Below are 20,969 nucleotides of genomic sequence, written 5' to 3'. Positions count from 1 at the left end.
GGACATTGTTTTGTTCTGCTGTGCATACAGTCGTTGTGAGTCAGTGCCAACTCAATGGCACCTAACAACAATGCTCTCTTGTTCAATTACTTTTTAACTATAAGAGAATGTCCTTCTTTGCCTCTTATGCTGTTTTTTGCCAGAAAGTCTATTTTATCAGATATTAATATCATTACTCCTTCTTGTTTTTGATTGTCATTAGCTTGATATATTTTTCCATCTTTTTAATTTTAAATCTATATTTCCATTTGTGTGTAAAGTTTGTCTTGTGTAGCCAAAATATTGAAGGATCCTGTTTTCTTATCTATTCTGTTACTCTCTGTCTCTTGACTGGTGCCTTTAATTTATTGATGCTCAACATAATTATTGATAGGTATGAATTGATTATATTCTGCAGTGCTTTTGGGGGAGGTGAGTGAGGAGTGCTGCTAGTTTATTTGTTCTGAATGATTTTCTGTGCTGAGTTCATTTTTTGTTTTGTTTTTTTTCTTGACAATTTTCATAGTAACAATGTTTTTAAAATCTTCATGCATTTTTTTTCTTTTGATTTGATGTGAAGGTGTGTTGTTTCCTTGAGGTTGTTGTTGTTGTTGTTGTTAGGAGCCATCAAGTCAATACCAACTCATAGAGACCCTATGCACAACAGAATGAAACACTGCCTGGTCCTGGGCCAACGTCACAATTGTTACCATGCTTGATCCCATTGAGGCTGCCACTTTCCCAATCCATCTCACTGGGAGTCTTCCTTTTTTTTCTCTGATCCTATACCTTAGCAAACATGATATCATTCTCCAGCGACTGGTCTCTCCTGAAAATATGTCCAAAGTATGAGAGATGAAGTTTGGCCATCCTGGCCTCAAGGGAGCACTCTGGTTGCACTTCTTCCAACACAAATCTGTTGGTTCTTTTGGCAGCTCAGGGCACTTTCAATATTCTCCTCCAACACCTTAAGTCAAAAACATCAATTTTTCTATGGTCTTCCTTATTCACTGTCCAGCTTTCACATGCATATGAGGTTATTAAAAATACCATGGCTTGGGTCAGGTGCACCTTTGTCCTCAAGCTGACATCTTTGCTCTTCAACACTTCAAAACGATCTTGTGCAGCAGATTTGCCTAATGTAATACGTCATTTGATTTCTTGACTGCTGCTTCCTTGAGTGTTGATAGTTGATCCAATAAGAATGAAGTCCTCGACAACTTCAATCTTTTTTCAATGATAAGAATGTTGTTTATTGGTCCAGTGGTGAGGATTTTTGTTTCCTTTGCATTGAGATGCAATCCATACCGAAGGCTCTGCTCTTTGATCTTCATTAGTAAATATTTTAAGTCTTCTTCACTTTCAGAAAGCAAGGTTGTATCATCTGAATATCACAGGTTGTTGGTGAGTCTTCCTCCAATCCTGAGGCCATGTTTTTCTTCATATAATCCAACTTCTCAGATTATTTGCTCAGCATACAGGTTGAATGTGTATGGTGAAAGAATACAACCCTGTCGTACACCTTTCTTAATATTAAACCATTCAGTGTGCCCATGTTCTGTTTGAACAACTGCCTCTTGGTCCAAGTACAGATTCCTCATGAGCACAATTAAGTGTTCTGGAATACTGACACTTCACAATGTTGTCCATAGCTTGCCATGATCCACACAATCAAAAGCCTTTATGTAGTCAATAAAGCACAGGTAAACATCTTTCTGATATTCTCTGCTTTCAGCCAAGATCCATCTCTCATCAGCAATAATGTCTGTCATTTCATGGCCTCTTTTGAATCTGGTTTGAACCTCTGGAAGTTCTCTGTCAATGTATGCTTGTAGCCATTTCTGTATTACCGTTAGAAAACTTTACTGGCATGGGATATCAAAGCCACTGTTCCATGACTTCCACATTCTGTTGAGTCACCTCTCTTTGGATTGGGCACAAATATGGATCTGTTCCAATGAGTGGGTCAGATTATTGTCTTCCAAATTTCTTGGCATAAATAAGTGAGTGCCTTCAGGCCTACCTCACTTTATTGAAAAATTTCAATTTTCATTCTCTCAATTACTGGTGCCTTGTTCTTTGCCAATTCCTTCAATGCACCTTGGACATCCTCCTTCAGTATCAACGGCTCTTGATCATATGTAGTGTAGTTCTACTCTATCATATATGAGTTGCTATGAGTTGGAATCAACTCAATGGCACGCAACAGAAGGAGTCCCTGGTTGGCACAAACAGTTACAAGCTCCTCTGTTAACTGAAAGGTTGATGGCACAAACCCACACAGAGGTGCCTTAGGAGCAAGACCTGATCTGTTTCAGAAATTCCACAGCATTGAAAATCCTATGGCGCATTACTACTCTGCACAGAAGGGGTTGCCATGAGTGGAAACTGATTTGACAACAATTAACAATAATATGTCAGACACCATTTTGTTGGACAAGACAAGTTTGAGAAGATTAACCAAGGGACAATGTACAAAGTAGAAATATTGTGCATCTAGTATCTTAGAGGACTACTTGTGTGGTGTTACAGGATAATGCACTGGACTACAAGGTCAGTTTGAACCACAATGTCAGTGGTTCAAACCTACCAGCTGCTTCTGGAAACCCTATATAGGGTTGCTATGAGTTGCAACTGACTCAATGGCACCTAACAACAACAACAACAAGTATCTTAGATGGCCCCTGGATCAATGGATCAAGTAAATGGTTAAGTACTGGACTATTAACTGAAAGTTTGGTTCAAACATATCCAGAAGTTATCTCAGAAGACAATCCTGGTGATCTGCTTCTGAAAGGTTATGGAGTTTAAAGCCTTGAAACCTTACGGAGTAGGTAGCTAAACACTACACGTATAGTGGCACTGTCGTTGGGATCAATGGAAACTAAAAACAAGAACTTTTTTTATAAGATGTCAAGAGTTGTGAAAACAACAACACATTAAAACAAGTAAAACATGAAAGGGAGATTAGAAGAGCAGGAAACACTAAGACTCTAGCTCTACCTGAACCTAGAAAATTAGGGCTGAAGATGGAGACTAGGTATCTGTATTTTAAACAATACCCACAAAGGATTATGGTTTATCTCAAAATTAAGAAACCACTGATTTAAATAAAATTCCTTGTGCCAAACTGTATCTTATAAATTTAGGAAAAATAGTGTAAACATTCTTTTTAAAAAGTTTTATAGAGGCTGTTCTTTCAGGCTTTCTCTGTTTGCTTTTCCGTTCACAAGTATTGAACATTTCTTAGCATCTTTGTGCATTTTTCCTCTGCTTTTAGGCTGACATTTGAAGATTCGCTTTCTGAGTAGCTGGTAAAAGCAAGACTACTGGAAATCTCGGGCTGTAAATAAGACACAGTGATTGGTTTCAGTAAAATGACCCAAGAATGATACCTAGACAACAAATAATTAACTGTCATAATACTTCATTCAATTACAGAACAGTGGTTTTGTTTGGCCATGAAGATGCAATTCAATTTCCTTTTGCTAAAACACACACAAGGTCATAAATTTTTATTATCTTTATCTATGGAAACAGACTACTTTGGAGGGCTCTTGTATCATATGACCCGTTGACTAAACATTTGTATAAAGCAATAAATCTTGATGAACTTTGTCCGCTGCTCTTATTAGTGAGAGATAAAATACCGAGATATAAAGCCAATGCTTTAATAAGTAATCTCCACTGTACAGAGGCACACAGATTGGGACTTATCTGGTGTGATGCTGCAGTATACGGTGCTGGACTACAAGTCAGTTTGAATCTCAAAGTCAATGGTTCAAACCCACCAGCCACTCCTTGTAAACCCTATACAGGGTTGCTGTGAGTCAGAACCAACTCAATGGCATTTGACAACAACATAGGTAAAAGCAGAGGGATTTACTAACAAAAAGACCACCATTCATCTGTCAGTTTGTTGTACTATGGCAGCTTGAGTGTTGTTATGATGCTGGAAGCTATGCTGATTTTTTAAAATAACAGCAGGATCATCCATGATGTACAAGTTTCACTGGGGCTTCCAGAACAAGACAGACTAGGAAGAAGAAGAAGTGGATTACTTCTACATATTTAGCAATAGAAAACATAACATATAGTTGCAGAATATTGTCAGATATAGTATCAGAAAATACATATGTTATGAATAACAGCAGAAAATAATCAGATAAAGTGCTGGAAGATGAGCCCCTCAGATTGGAAGGCACTTAAAATACAACTGTGGAAGAACTTCTTCCTCAAAATAGAGTAGATTATAACACAAATAGAGTAGAGCTTTTGATACCTTCATTTGCTGATGTGGCACAACACAACTAAAATGGAGGAGACACAGCTGCAAATATCCATTAATAATTAGAGTATGGGATGTATGAAAAATGAATCTAGGAAAATTGGAAATTGTCGAAAATGAAATGCATAAATATCGATATCCTAGGCATTGTTGTTGTTAAGTGCCATTGAGTCAGTTCCGGTCCATAGCAACCCAGTATAGGGTTTCCAAGGAAAAGCTAGTGAGTTTGAACTGCTGACTTTGAAGTTCAAAGCGACTTTGCAATCTAGAAGAGCAGCGCCACACCAGGACTTCTAGGCATTAGTGAAGTGAAATGGACTGGTCTTGATCACTTTGAATCAGATAGTCATATAGCTTACTATGTCAGGAAAAACATATTTAAGAGGAATGACATCACATTCATCTTCAAAAAGAACATTTCATGATATACCTTGAAGCATAGTGATGCTTGTGATAGGATGGTAAGCATATGCCTCTAGTAAGATGACTTTATACCACTTACATACAAATCTACATACCAATCACTAAAACCAGTGATGACGAAATTAAAGAATTCCACCAACTTATTCAACTAAAATTGAGCAAACATACACTCAAGATGTATTGATAACTACTGGTTATTGGAATGCAGATTTGGAAACAAGAGGATGCATCAGCAATTGGAAAATATGATCTTGGTGAAAGAAAAGATTCTGGAAATCACGTGATAGAATTTTGCAAGACCACTGACTAATTTATTGCAAATAATTGTTTTTGAAACTTTTTTGGGGTAAGCTGAGTAAAAGTTTACAGACAAGATAATCAGTTTTATATTCTCTAAATCATACACTTTGTCTCATCTCAACTATTACAAACCCCTTCCATGCAACAGCAGTTATCCTAATTCTTCCCTGGGGATCTTATTTCCATTCCCCCTACATTACCATCTTTTCTCAACTTTGTCCTTAAGGGAAATGTTGCCCTTTTGATTTTAGTGATAGACCATTCCATGGTAAGCACACCTTACTAGTGTTGTTGTTTCCCTTATATAGCTATCTACTGCTTGGCTGGAAATTGGGCTGTGAGGCTGAATTCCTTTCCAGACATGAAGGATGGTTGAAGGTCATAATATTGGGTTACTCTGGTTTCTTTCTGACCAACAAACTTGATCTTTTTTTTATAGTATTGATTTTTGTGCCACAAATGTGATCTCTTTTAGATTAGTTGGTAGTAGTAGCCAGGCAGCATCTAGTTCTTCTGGTCTCAGAGTCGTGGAGACTGATGTTCACATATTCTCTTAGATCATTGGACAAGTTGATTCCAAGCATCCTCAGTTCTCACCTCTATTCTTTCTTCCACACATGGAGAGACCAACAGCTGAACCTTAGACAGTAGCTCATGAGGTTTTAAGATTTCAGACACTACTGTACACAAAAGTACGATGTAGAACATTGGGGACTATATTATGCCAATTGACCATGGTCACTTGAAACTATGACCCTGAGTCCCTGAGTCCTTTGTTAATATGTAAGAAATTTTCATCATTTTTGCTTGCTTTAAGTTCCACCACATTCATAGTTGTGTTTGCAGGAAAGGTAAATACCCATGTACAAATATCTTCTTTCAAACTCTTATTTGAGGGATAGGTAGATACATATACTCTGTCTCCTTTACTCATTCAGCCTATGTCTCAGTGCAGGTATCAAAGCACAGAACATTGTTGGTCCAAGGTTATCTACTTCTATCCCCTTTAACCCATGCATACTTCCCTGTGTCTTCACCTATCTTCTTCATTCTTCTGCCACTCTCCCTCTTCTTGTCCTCCCCATTACCCAAGCTGATATGTGTCTACCCTCTAGACTATGAATTACTCTCCCTTGCTTCCCATTCCTGGTAACTATCAAATATTCTTTTATTTAAAAAAAAACAAACAAAAAAACTTTTCTTATGTTTTTACAATAATGATCTCATTCTTGTCCTTTTATGATTGACTAATTTCACTCAACATAGCCTCCGGATTCATTCTTTTCTTTTGGCTAAATCAAAGACTTTTGTTTCTTTCTCAGCCAATCACAAGTGATTTCCATTTACAATTTTTTAAAAGATAAAAACCATTTACAATTATTTTTATGGTAAGTCAACTGAAGAAATAGTTGCAGCCTTAAGCTATGGAACATTATACTTTTAACACATCCACTGACTAAAAAATATAGGGCATCACCATGAAGGTGTTCATCACAGCTGGCCTTTAACAATGAGTGAATGAAGCTTTAGTGTGCCTTCTCCAAAAATGCTATGCAGTAGCTAATATACTGCTGGTAGTAGTGGTGGTTATGTGCCGCGGAGTCGGTTCCGACTCAAAGTCAGAGTCATTCCCATAATAGGGTTCTTCAATAATAAGTTACTTTTGTGGATTGTAGCTTCCAAGTAGTTCAATTTTACCTTCTCAGTTTTAACTTGATTACCTTTTCCATTCAAATCTCTTAGATTATTTTCTTCCATACATATAGTATAAAATCAAATGTGGCAAAGTCTTCTTGAATAATTTGCCGGGCAATGTGATTCATGGGAATACCATACTTCTTCATGCAACTTTACCCTCGATAATCAGGAGGGTTTCCTATTTCATATGTGAATGTTGCTGCACTGTCTATCTTCCACTTACCTAAAAGGTTTTGATCAGTTACAAGATTTCTGAAAACTACTTCTGCAATGGGTGATTGACAAATGTTACCCAGACATACAAACAGCACTGATGTGGGAACCTGCTCTGCCATCTTCACAAACTGAGAAAGTACAAATTGATGAGAATCACCATCCAGAACCTGCTCAACCCAGATTCATTTTTGTTAGGATGTGTTTTGCAGACTCATCATTAGTCTTCAGTTTTGCATAGTATTCCATATTGTGTATGTACCAAAGTCCTGGTGTGGAACTGTAGGATAACACACTGGACCTCAAGGTCAGTTTGAGCTGCAAAGTTGGCAGTTTAAACTCACCAATCTACTCAGAAACCCTACACATGTCACTATGAGTTGGAACAGACTCGATGGCACTTAACAACAATGACCACAGTTTGTTTATCCATTCTTCCAATGATGGACGTTTAGGCCGTATCCATCTTTTTACTATTGCTGTGATGAACATAAGTGTTCATGTATCTACTTGTGTCCTGGTTATTTCATGTGGATACATACCAAATAGAAGAGTTGCTAGATCATACAGTATTTCTATTTACAACTTTTTCAGGAGACCATACTGTTTTCCAGAGTGATTGAACCATTTCACTCTCCCACCAGCAATGTAGGAGCATCTCAGTCTCTCCACTCCCTTGCCAGCATTTGCTGTTTTCTGTTTTGTTTTGTTGGTTTTTTATTTAACTTTACTGTTAATGCTGGTGTGAGATGATAGCTCATTGTTGTTTTGATTTTCATCCTGGTGAGCTGTATGAGAAATACTGAACCCCAAGGTTGGTTTGAGCCAAAAGGTCGTTGGTTCAAATCCACCCACCGCTCCCCAGAAACCCTTTGCAGAGTCTTTATGAGTTGGAACCAACTCAATGGCATTTAACAACAGCAAATGGCTAATGATTATGTGCATTTCTTCATATGTTTGTTGGCTTCCTGAATGTCTTCCTTAGTGAAGTGTCTGTTTATGTTTTGTGCCAATTTTTAAATTGGGTTGTTTGTCTTTTTCTTGTAGACGTGTTGCGGTATTCTATAAATTTTAGATATTAGCTCCTTATCTGATATATCACTGCAAAAACTTTCTCTAGGCCTATCCTCCATTTTTAGTCTTTAGGTGAAATCTTTTGATGCACGTAAGTGCCTAAATTTTAGGAGGTCCCAGTAATTTATTTTTGTCTTTTATTGTTTGTGTGCTCTTAATTATGTTGAAGAATTTCTCTTCAATTCAAATTTTGTTCAGTGCTTTTATCAGGAATGGGTGTTGAATTTTTCCAACTGCCTTTTCTGCATCAATCAATATAATCATGTGGTTCTTTTCCTTTGTTTTATTTCTATGGTGGTTTACAGTGATTGTTTTTCTAATATTGAAACATCCTTGCGTCCTGGTATGAATCCCACTTGTTCATCTTGTATTGTTTTTTGATACATTGTTGAATTCTATTGGCTAGGATTTTTGTTGAGAATTTTTGCACCTATACTAATGAGGGAGTCCTGGTGTGACATTGCGGGTTAATGCACTGGACTGCAAGGTCAGCAGTTCAAGCTCACCAGCAGCTCTTGGGAAATCATATACAGGGTCACTATGAGTTGGAACCAGCTCTACAGCACTTAACAACAACAACAACAATGTTAAAGAGGGATATTGTCCTATAATTTTCCATTTTAGTAATGTCTTTGCTTGGTTTTGATGTAAGGGTTATGCTTTCTTCATAAAATGTATTCAGGATTTTCCATCCTTTTCTATGTTCTAGAATAGTTTGAGTACAATTGTTGTCAACTCTTTTCTGAATGTTTGGTAGAATTCACTAGTAAAGTCATCTGTGCCCAAAGTTTCTTTTTGTGGTTTTCCTTGTAGGTGTATGCTGAGTATACATGGTAGCTGCACAGAAATTTATCTCACTCCTTGTAGAAAAAGGTGAGGTTTAATGGCTCGGAACAGGGCTTCCAGAATGTGTAGGATGTTCATTTATGTGTTTATGTGGCTCTTTTTACAACTCATCTGTAATTAGGTTTGGATATAACCTATACTGGTATGATCTCAAATAAATTGTTCAATTACATTGCATTATATTAGATTACGCAAGATGATTAGATTAGATTAGATTACACCCATAGGTATTGGAATTGGAATTCTAAAACATATTTTGGGAGACATAATTCAATCTATAATGTTGTTAGTGCTGTTGAGTTGGTTCTGACTCAGTGACTTGTATAGCGTTTTAAGGAGCATCTGGTGGGTTTGAACTGCTAACCTTGCAATGGGCAGTTCAGTGTTTATCCTATAACACCACACTAGGACTCCAAAAGAACCCCTAAATAGCCAACATTTGCCCCTGATCTGGTGCCCACATTTGACAAGCTCTCAGACTCACTGGAAAAGGTAATGCAAACACATTGTTGCTTGCAATCATTGAGTGACCCCATGCGTAATGTAACAAAATGCTGCCCAGTCTTGCATGATCTCCATGCCTAATTATAGATTGGACTATTATGATTCATAAGTTTTTCACTGACTGATTTTTGAAAAGGAGATTGCCTTACTGTTCATGCTATTTTCTCAATCTGGAAGCTATGCTGAAACTTGTTTTTCATCAGAGCAACAGGCAAAGCACATTAGCTAGGCTGAACGCAAGTCTCCCATATAGAAGATGAGAATTCTCCCATTGAGTCACAAGCACCTCATGTAGCAGCCTATTAAATGCAAAGCAAGTCAGATTCCATGCCAGAGGAATTGTGTGAGCTGAAAGAGTTCTAGGAATGGAAGTCCAGTCGTCAGGTCAGGTTCCTGGTGTAAGCTAAACTGAAATATCTCACCCTGAAAAGAGGCATCTGGATACTACTTAAAAGTAAAGAAGGATAGTTTTAAACAGGTGGAAAGTGGCGTTACTTTTACAGACTTGAAATTGGCATACAATAGCTGTTGGTTTGCAAATCCCAAATGCCATGTTGGAGGCTTTTCTTAAACTTTGTGCAACACTCCTGACATCCTAGGTGTCTGACATGTTGTGAAGTGCCGTTGAGACGATTACGACCCATAGCGAGTCTGTATAGTGTTTCTGAGGAGCAGCTGGTGAGCTTGAACTGCTGACACTGCAGTTCAAATGGCTTTGCAGTATGGCACATTATCCCACAAAGCCACAACAGGACATAGTCCCTTCATATATCTAGGTAGGAATCTTCTTCTTCTTCTTCTTTTTTTGTCAAGATCAGATGCATTGAAGAGTTGACCAACTTTGTTTCTCTGGTTAATACTCCTAATAGGGTGAAATCAATAACTCCTAGTCCAAGTCATGAAAGCAATTGACATCATGTCAGACAGGCTTTATTTACAATCCCAATAAGAATTTTAGATGTAATGTAGAATTTCTTATGCATTATTACAGTCTATAATACAATTCATATTTTTTCTTTCCAGAGATAGTGTCTTTTGCTTGAAACAAAATCTATACTGGAGTCTTGTTTCTGACTCTGGCAGTCATTACAACAAAGCGTATGGGAGTAGATATTAAGCTAGAGCTACAGGAGTTCTGGAGTCCTGGTGTGGTGCTGTGGTTTAATGTGCTGGACTGCCAAGTTGGTTGGAACTGCTCCTTGGGAACCCTATACAGGGTCACTATAAGTTGGAACCGACTCCACAGAACATAATCACCACCACCACCTCTCAATTAATTAATTATTTTTTTAAGTTTTTATTGTGAAATGAGTGGTAGTTTACATGGGAGAACATCAGCTTTACATATCCTATCGTATTTCGTTTCATTGCAATGACTACAATTCCCTCCATGCATCATCATTCAACATTTGCTTCAATTCCCTCTTCTTCTTCATTTTTTTTAATGTACATGGAAGCACTCAGGAATATATAACCATTCAAACAACCAAAGAGTACACCCTGCAAGCCTGCCCCTAGCCGTCATCACACAGCCACTCTCCCTCCCTGAGTCCAGAGTTCCCAGCCACTTCGTCTCTCCACAGCATCATCTCTGCCTCCATCTCTGGCTTCACTGCTTCTCTGGATAGGGTCCTGCACTCATGTCTTCTCCCTTGAAGGTCCCATGGTCCTTCACTCCTGGACTACAAGATCAACCACTCCCTTCTTTTCGTTACACCAAGTCTACCTTTACATTTGCAATACTCACAGTCAGTCCTGATAGCAATTATTCACTATTGAACCACAAGAATCTTATCTCCATTTCCTTTGACCATCCTTGTCTGTTGTTGTTGTTATGTGCCGCGGAGTCGGTTTCGACTCATAGTGACCTTGTACAGAGTTTCCAAGGCTGGAATTATTTACTGGAGCAGAAAGCCTCATCTTTCTCCCGACAGGTTGAAATTACTTAGTGGAAATTCTGCCTTCCCCTGCACCCTCTGAAACTAGGCTCCTTCTTGAAAACTTGTAAACCAGTCACTTAGTACCTGTGTAGCTTCCACATTTTGTGTAGCCAATGTCTAAGTTGCCCACCCCTGTTAACCCTGTGTACAGAGGGGCTAGGAATGATCCTTGCTGTAAAGATTTGTTCCCTCTTTTAAGCTACTACATCCATAAGTATAGGTCAAGTTCATCACATTATATCCGATTACTCTTTTTTCCTCTTCTTTCTTCCTCTAATTGAGTTCTGATCATCCAGCCATTGAAGCCAGGTCAAGTGTGTACTATCCACAAGTACAGGTGTTCCAGTGCATCTCCCCTCACTTCACATCTGCTGGATGCCTCACTATCCGTTCCAGTCCTCTGGGGCTATGTCCCTGCCCACGGGCTCAGGAATTCCCCCCAGGTCTCCCTACACTGTTGGCCAAACAGGTCTCAATCTAGGTTGACAAGAGTCTATTGAATGTGGTTGGACTTAGTCCACAGCATCATTGCTGTTTTCCCTCACTTCCCCTTATCGGTAGATGAGTGTGGTCACCAGCAAGACCACATGCCTGCTGCCTGCTCATGTATTCCTTTTGAGTTTTAGTCTTGGAAGGGAATTTGCCCTAAGGGGACTTGATTGCTTGCTTTGATGGCTCCCAGGCAAACAACTTGCTTGTTCTTGTAGTAGTCAATCAGACTGCCATTATTGTTTTTAATTTTTCCTGCTGGTCTTTCTTTCAGGAAGTATCTTCTGTTTCTCTAGCTGTTCCAGGCTGGTCACTCAACTTTATTTTAAATATTCTTTTTAAAAACAAAGTTAATAAAAAAATATGAGGATGATTCCTTGGTCTGTTCTTCCTGGTACCAGCTATGTGGTAGACCTATTTGTTGGTGGTAATTATTTTCTGTGGAGGTGGCTCCGACTTATAGTAACCATGTACAGGTCTTCTGAGGCTGCTCATGTTTCGCCAGCACAACAGCTGGTAGTTTTGAACTGCTGACCTTGAGGTTAGCAGCCTGACTTGTAAACACTACTCTACCAGACTCCTTCTATTGTTAGTGACAGAAGCATATATTAGCTGTTGTTTGTTAGTTTGGGGACCACATGTCTCTATCTTTCAGTATTCTGAAGTATGTGGGAGTGACACATCGGAGCGATTTCTCATTTCCTCCCACCCTGGCCCTAAAATCAGATGTTGTTTTTGTTGTTGTTGTTATGTGCCGTGGAGTCAGTTTCGACTCATAGAAACCCGGTACAGGGTTTCTGAGGCTGTAAATCTTTACTGGAGCAGAAAGTCTCATCTTTCTACCACGGAACAGCTGGTAGTTTTGAACTGCTGACCCTGAGGTTAGCAGCCCGATTCGTAACTACTACCCTACAAACCCTTTAAATAAATAAAATGCAAACAAAATCCTACTCTGGCAGAGCCTTTTAAAAATAAATTAATTAAACCCTAACTGATTGCAAAATAAAACTGAAATATCACGTACTTCATCTTTTATAAAAGAAGTTGCCTCAGACTACACCTGGAATAAGTGATTCATTTCCATCGACTCTAAAGTAGGTCGATGAAGATCAAGGCGATTGATGAACACATACGATACACATTTCAGAAGTAGTAAGAATATAGACAATTGAAAATGATAAAGCACAAAGAATGTGAAAAAAGTTAGATTCTCTGGCTCTAGTCTGTAGATTTTAGGAGATGGCTGCTGGTGAGTGTACCCCTCAACCATATACAACACTGAAACTTATTTTTTAAACGGTTGAAATTTTATTTTTCTGAATGCTCCTGTCTACATTTCAGGGTTCAGTGATAAAAATCATAGTGACTCAAACATGTAGTTCCCTGGAGTCCCGTGGTTGTGTGTGGTCCTTTGACATAAGCTGAGATTGTGTGTCTCTTCTCTGTGACTGAGCCATTCAATATACAGGTTAAGGGTCACAATGAAAAAGCTGTGAGCATGTCACAAAGTACTACTCTCAGTGTTCTAAAGGAAGCACCATTTAAATTTAACATTTTCCTGATACTTTTTCACTAGCTTCTTCTCTAGCTCTCAGTCCATAACCTGGCTTTCTACTCAGAAATTAGGCCATCTTGCCTGGTGGCTTTAATAACAGGATTTATTTATTATTTATAATCCATATATTTCAAGTATTTTTTGAAATGGTTCTGAGACTCTCTAGGTCCTCATAAACGTGATTTATACTGAAAGGCATGGGCAATAATCTATGTCTTAAAAACCTAATGTTACTGACCTTGTTGCTGTTGGTAAATGCCTTTGAGTTGATTCCTACTCATAATGACCCTGTTTAGGGTTTCTGAGGCTTTAAAAATACTTACAGGCGCAGAAATGCTCATCTTTTTTTTTTTTGATTCTCAAAATAAAGTCACACATTTAAAAAACACAAGAGATTTTTTGCAAGAGCCTTCTGAAATAATAAAATACATGACAATGCTTATTATCATTAGGTAGCAAGAAAACTAATAACCACTTTTCAATATTACTTATTTTCTTAAGATAAAATTTTTCACACAGAAATTTTTTTCTTCCCCTCCTAACAGAGTCTGAAGTACTTTTGTTTTCCTGTGTTTTCAGTCAGAACTTTCTATTTAGCTTTTCTTCTTTTCAACGTTGTTTCAATGATTAAGGAAGCAACCTTCTCTACTGTATCTTCATGTAGTACATAGTATGTAAATAATATGTATAACTGTCCTTTATTTAATTTTCCCTCAAATGAAGAAGACGGAACTAAATTCATTTTCCTATGAGCTTCAAATGAAAATAACTATGAGAGTTTAAAAAGAGTTTGCTTAAATTAAATTCCATTACCAAGTTCTAAATATTTTTTCTTTTTTGCTAACAAAACTGTGTCACCATAAGAGATTTGGAAAAAGGGAAAGCTAAGAAAGAGAGAGAGAAAAAAAGTCACTAAGCAAATTGTCAAGATAAAAATTCACAGTTCACATCTGGTTATGTGAAAAAAACACCTATTTTCCCCTGGGGCCATAGGAACAAATTGTTAGAAACGAGACCTTGTCTGGCAAGGAGAAAATATATATCCCACACTTGGAGATGATAAATAGAGAGTCTGTGGGGAAAAAAGGAAAAACCTGAAGAAGTTTTGCTCTTTTTGTATGAACTGAATGTGGGTTCATACCATATTAGACAGAATAGGAAAGGTGCCGAAGAAAATAAATTCCTCTAGTATCAGGGTAAGGGGGGAATAGAGAGCCAGAGAATTCCCTGGGTCTTCTCTAAAGACATCTTTAACACACATAATGAAGATTGTTATGTTAACTTTAAGAGATCCCTGGGTTCTAAGAATGGTTAATGCACTGGCTGTTAACCAAAAGGTTGGTGGTTGAAGTTTAACTAGAGATGCCTAGGTAGAAAGACCTGGTGACCTACTTCTGGAAAGCAGTCATTGAAAACCCTCCGGAGCACTGTTCTACTCTGACACACATGAGGCCATCATGAGTACAAATAGAATAGGTGGTAGCTGGTTCTTTTAATGTTGACTTACACAATTATGCTGATTAGTGAGGACACAGAATATAGTATTTGCTGCATTTGTCCATTAATTTTCTGGAAAGGTAATATCCAGGGACTAATGATTCATCACATAATCTGTCAGATCATTGGATTAAATTTTAAAGACTTGTTAGATGATTCTGATTTAAGTTACCTGTTAAGTAATTGAATTTGCAGCCTTAGTTTGAACATTAGGCTATAACCATGGCATATAACCAGGGAGTCCTTGTGTGATGCAAATGGTTAATGCATTTGAATGCTAACTAAAAGGCTGAAAGTTTGAGTGTGCCCATATGTGCCTTGGAAAAAAGTGCTGGCATTCTACTTTCAAAAAACTAGTCTTTTTTTTTTTAAGTTTTTATTGTGACTTGAGTGATAGTTTACATGGAGAACATCAGTTTTACACTCATTGTTTCATTGCAATGATTACAATCCCCTCCATGCATCATTATTCATCAGTATTTGCTTCCATTCCCTCTTCCCTCCTTTTTATTTTTTTTATTTTTGTGGGGATGTACACCAAAACACTCAGGAATATATAATCATTTAAACAATCAAAGGGCACATCTGCAAGTCTGCCTCCTGTCTGCCAGCACACAGCCTTTCTCTTTCCATGAGTCTAGAGTCCTCAGCTGCTCCCTCTCTCTGTGTCCTCATCTCTGCCTCCATCTCTGGTGTTGCTGCTTCTCTGGATAGAGTACTGCACTCTGCTTGTGCACTTCTCCCTTGATGGTCCTAGGGTCCTCTGTTTCTGGACTATAAGATTAATTACTCCCATGTGTTTGTTATAAAACTTCTACTTTTACAGTTGTGACAGTAGCAATTAGTCATGATAACAATTACTCACTATTGAATCATGAAACTCTTATTCCCATATCTTTTCATCAGACCCATCTAGACAAGATGAAAACTACTCAGTGGGGGCTTTATCTTCCCCCACACACTGGTAAACTAAACTCCTTCTTGAAAACTTGTAAGTCAGTCATTTTGTGCCTTTATAATACTCACCCCCATTTTAGGTAGCCAATGTCTAAGTTGCCCATTCCTATCATCCCTACATATAAAGGGGGTAGGATGAAAACTCCTTCCCTCTCAGTTCATGTTTTGTTCTACTACATCCATTAATATTGGTCAGGTTCATCAAATTGCAGCAATTTATACTTGTTTAATTTTTTATCACATTTTAAAATCTTATTTTAGTTGAGTTGTGACCTTCAAGTCATTGAAGCTAGGTCAAATAGCTACTATCTGCAAGTTTGGGCATTCTTATTCATCTCCCCCTCACTTCATATTAGCTGGAGACTCCACTCTCAGCTCTAGCCTTCTGTGGTTATGTCCTTCCTTGTCCATGGGCTCAGGAAAACCCAGGTCTCATCTTACTTTGGACCAATCAGCCTTTCTTATTCTCTCTTTCATCTCCAGTTCGATGGCAGTCTATGGAACGTGGTCAAACACAGCCCGTATCTTCATTGTTGCCTCTTCCCCACTTCCACTCACCAGTAGACCAGCATGGTTGTCAGCAAGATTACATGGCTGCTCACGTGATTCCTTTGAATTTCAGTGTTAGAGCTGGGGCTAGCTTATGGTTTTTTGAAAATCCAGTTGAGCACAGTTATATTCTAACCTACATGGTATTGTCAAGAGTCCTAATAGATTAGATGGCAACTGGTACTGAGAAGCTGTGTTTTGAGCAAAGATTTGAAGGAATTGAGGGAGTTACCTGGAGGGCAACATATCAGGAAGAAGGAACAGTAAGTACAAATGTGTTAAGGCAAAGAGCTACTTAGTGTAACCAATCAGCAGCAAAGATGCCAGTGGGGCTGGAAGAGAGTAAGTGTGGGAAGAGTGATAGAAGAGGTCAAGATCCAGCAAATAAAAGTGCAAGGTAAGGAAGTTGACCATGAGCTCAGAAATTATAGAAAACAATCAGAATTTGAACTTTTGCTATGAGTGAAATTGGAAATTACTTTAAAGGAGTGTTATGATCTGAGCAACATTTTTAAAGAACCATTAAGTCTGTGGGAACAGAACTCAAGGGGCAAGAGTAGAGAATGAGAACCCAGTTAGGAGGCTGTTTTAGTAATCGAAGTACAAGATGATGTGGTCTGAACCTTATGGAAGCAGTAGAGATGTTGATAGATACACTGAAGGCACTAATAACACTTTAGTCATGGATTTCATTACATTTTGGTTAACGGACCCTACAGGGCATCAGAGAGGCATCCTCTGAGGACCACTACTCCAGTGATTTTAGGCTTTGGATACTTCTGTTTAGAACTAATATTAGATAAGCATGATTTCATCACTCTCCCATTGTTTGTATCTCTAATTACACATGTGTTGTAAATGATTTCTTGTTAATAATTCCTCTTCCTTTGACACACACAGAAAAGAGAATAAAAAATCACATTTAACATCAGATAAGCCAGAACTTTTGCTGGACAATTTAATGTCTAATATGTACAATGGTTCCAAATGTTCATGGAAAAATTAAAATATAGTGAAAATTTTCCATGAACTTTTGCAACTCCCTCATATTAGCTAGCATATTGAATGCTTATTATATACCAAGTAATGATAAACACTTTTCTATAGAGCATCTTACTTTTCTTTACATTCATGTGAAGCTGTTATCACTATCCCTTTTTATGTGCAGGGGAATTTAGGCCTTTAAAAGGTAAATTATCTATTCAAGATCATCTCATAAATAGCACAGCAAAAATAAAACCCAATTTTGTCTAGAACTCTTATATATTTTGCTTTTTATTTAATCCTCATTTCCACACCAACAAAAAGCTGTGAGGTGAGAATTATTATCTCCAGGAAGGTTTAAGAAATTGCTAGTAATCACATTATGATTTTGTATTGCTAATCATCTTTTGGTATGTATGTGCAGACTCTTTGCAGTTCACTTATTCGTTCCTTGTATATAGAAACATCTAACATACACCATAGCAACACACATATGATGCCTTGCACATAAGGTTGATTAAAAACACTTTGATTGATTTTGTGTTGTGTTGTTATATTACATCATTTTATACCATATGCTGGTGATTCTACTTTTTCTTATGCTCCCCAGAGTACACATTGCATAGCATTGCATAGTGTGTGCTCCAGAAATGTTATTCACAGCATATGTTTGTTACTTAATCTATTTCTATCTTCAAGATTCTGCAATGACTCTTTCAGCTCTCACCCAGCTATTTTGTCTGCTATGACTCTTATGAGAAGAAACAAATGTGTTTTTTTTTTTTCCCTTTCTTTCTAGAACATTTTTATTTTACTCCCACTTGGGTGGATAAAAATGAATCTGACATCAGGTCTCAAACAACAGCAGTGTTCACATGGACTTACTTTTCCTATCTTTACCAGTCTCATGAGATCTGTCTCTTGAGACTATTCATAACTCCTTCAACAGGTGCTGCAGAGGAGTCAGAAAGAGGTCACTAGTAAGTACAGCCAGGTCACCAAAACATAGACAAGCATCAATGAGTAATGTAAAGGCATAAGCCTATCTGCTAATCTAGAGATCAGAAGCATAGGTTGGGTTCCTGGAGAATGAGAGAGAGCTTGAAAGGGATTATATGTCAGGTGCATACTGTATTTTATCTTTCATTTGACAAGCTCCTTATTTGGGTCCATACTGAGAATCTCCACTTCTGAAAAACAAACACACATTTAAGTACAACCACAAGAAGATAGTAAAAAGCACAAGAATCTGTTACTAGTGAAGAATGTTTTCCTTATCCTACCTTAAGGACATTAATTTTCACGTTATGGGGTCTATCTTTAAAATTTATCCTAAGACTTGCTCTTTAATGTTGTTGAATCTGTTTTGACTCACAGTGGCCTTGTATACGGTTTCCAAGGAGCAGCTGGTGGGTTTGAACCACGAAACTTGCAGTTAACAGTCCAGTGCTTATCCTACAGTGCTATACCAAGACTAGGATCTGTCTACATATTAGGTTAAAGAGTATAAATTCCCTTTATCTGTAGCATGATGTTATGATTAGTGGCTATTTATGAGTGATAGATATATATCTGGATCAGCTGAGTGCTATATAATTCCTGTTTTAAGAAGAAATGAAAAATTATTATAATGGAGAAACGGAATGTTTAAAAACATCCTTAGAAACCTGACTGTTATTGCTATGGGTGTGGCATCAGCAAATCTCTCTGACACTTTAGAAGGATCCTAAAATAATAAGACAAATTTATTCCACTGTTTTTTTATTAAATTTCCTTCATTAAACACACAGTAGATAACACGAATATTATGAGCTAACTTGTGTTATTCATATTGCTAAAAACCACTGTACCAAAACATACACATCTATTGTTAACTGATTCTTGACAAGGGTGCTGAGTCCTTTTGATAGGGAAAGAACAGCCTTTTCAATAAATAGTGCTTGGAAAATTGGATTTTCACATGTAGGAAGCAGGATCCATGCCTCAGACCGTACACAAAAACAAAAGCAGAATTGATTAAGGATCTAAATATGGAAACTAAAACCATAAAATTTTAGAAAAACAAATAAGGACAACCCTATCAGGACAAACTTTCAACAATGGATTATGTAATATAATAACAAAAACACAAAGAGCAAAAGATAAAATAAATAAATGGGACCTCATAAAAATGTAAAACTTTTGTTCCTTAAAAGCCTTTACTAAAGAGGTGCATAACTTGATGGCAGATTGGGGAGAAGTGCAGTAAGACCTCTGTCAGCAATAATACAAAATACCAGATGAAGCAGGTTCAGGGGACTGTCCCAGAATGCTGAATTACATGTAAAGGAATATTTAGAAAGTCTGAAGTCTTACAGTCAGTGGAATTTATAATGGAAGCAAGAAATTGGTGTTTTTTTCTGATTGATTAGCCTCAACAATGTCTAGAGTAGCTGTCTGGGGTGAGCCAGATCAGAGCCATAGCTGACACCTGACACGCATCTTTGGAGATAAAGGTGTGAACATTCTTTTTTTTTCTCTCTCTCTCTCTCTTTCTCTCTTCATTGGACTCTCGCTGTCTGCACACCTCCATTCTGGTGACTAGATAGGGAGCCTGAGTGAGTGGACAACCCCTCAAACCTGGAGGGTTCTACTACACATGCACACAGATATGTTCAAAACTTAAAAGGAAAGGATTCCCTTAAAACCAAATGGCAATTTTTACAGCCTTGGATGGCGGCAGGTTGGAAGTGCAGTGAATGTCGCCGTCAACAATAGCACAGAATACCAGGCAAAGCAGAGCCAGAGCAGAGCTCCAAAACCCGGAACCACAGAGATAGGAATATTTTAAAGGTTTGAAGGCTTATAGCTTGTGGAGTTTGGAGCTGAAGTAAAAAATCACATACTTTTGAATCTGCCAGGCTGGGCTTGGAGGCCTGAGCCGACATCCTGGGTGAGACCAAGCGGTTGGACAAAACAGGGGCCGCAGAGACACCACAGAAAAATGCCACGGGAACCTTGGTACAAAGGAGGACAATATACTTTGTCAGTTTTGCTTTGCCCTGATTTTCTTTTTTTCTTTCGTATCTGGTAATTGGTGAGCTCACTGTTTGCCCACCTCCATTCTGGTGAATAGAGGGAAAGCCTGAGCCGAGTTGCCACCCCCAACCCTCACCGCTGGTGGGTTCGTCTGCCACAAATGTGCACAGATACTCAGCCCAAGCAGAGGCTCTGATCTGTTTCCTTTTTGTTCTGTTCTTTATCACGGGAAAGAGGAGAGTGACTGAAAGAGAGTTTAAAGGAAAAATCTCTCAGGCAGCTTTGAAGGCAGGAATTTAGGACATTAAAGATATACTTATATTAAGCTACAGATTTTTTTTTTCTTTTATTCCCCCTCTTTTTCTTCTCTCCCTTCTCCCCCTTTTCTGTGATTAGAGAATGCAGTATTCAGCCCTTGTTTTTGTTGGTGCTGTTTTTTGTTTTGTTTTTTACCCAACTAGTGTTGTTTTGCTGTTATGTAGCCACCCTTCTGCCTTTGGAGAACTCTTTGTCTCTCTATATTACACAAGAAGAATCCGAAACCACTGCCATATAGCCAAGTTACAATCACACTCTATAAAACACCAACACCAAGGCAAGAACCAATATCAGCTGCCATATACCAGGGAAACAGACAAAACCTGTGAAAGTTACT

The sequence above is a fragment of the Chrysochloris asiatica genome, unplaced genomic scaffold, assembly GCF_000296735.1.
Source record: "Chrysochloris asiatica unplaced genomic scaffold, ChrAsi1.0 scaffold00311, whole genome shotgun sequence".
Classification (NCBI taxonomy): domain Eukaryota; kingdom Metazoa; phylum Chordata; class Mammalia; order Afrosoricida; family Chrysochloridae; genus Chrysochloris; species Chrysochloris asiatica.
This window is presented reverse-complemented; position numbering follows the sequence as displayed.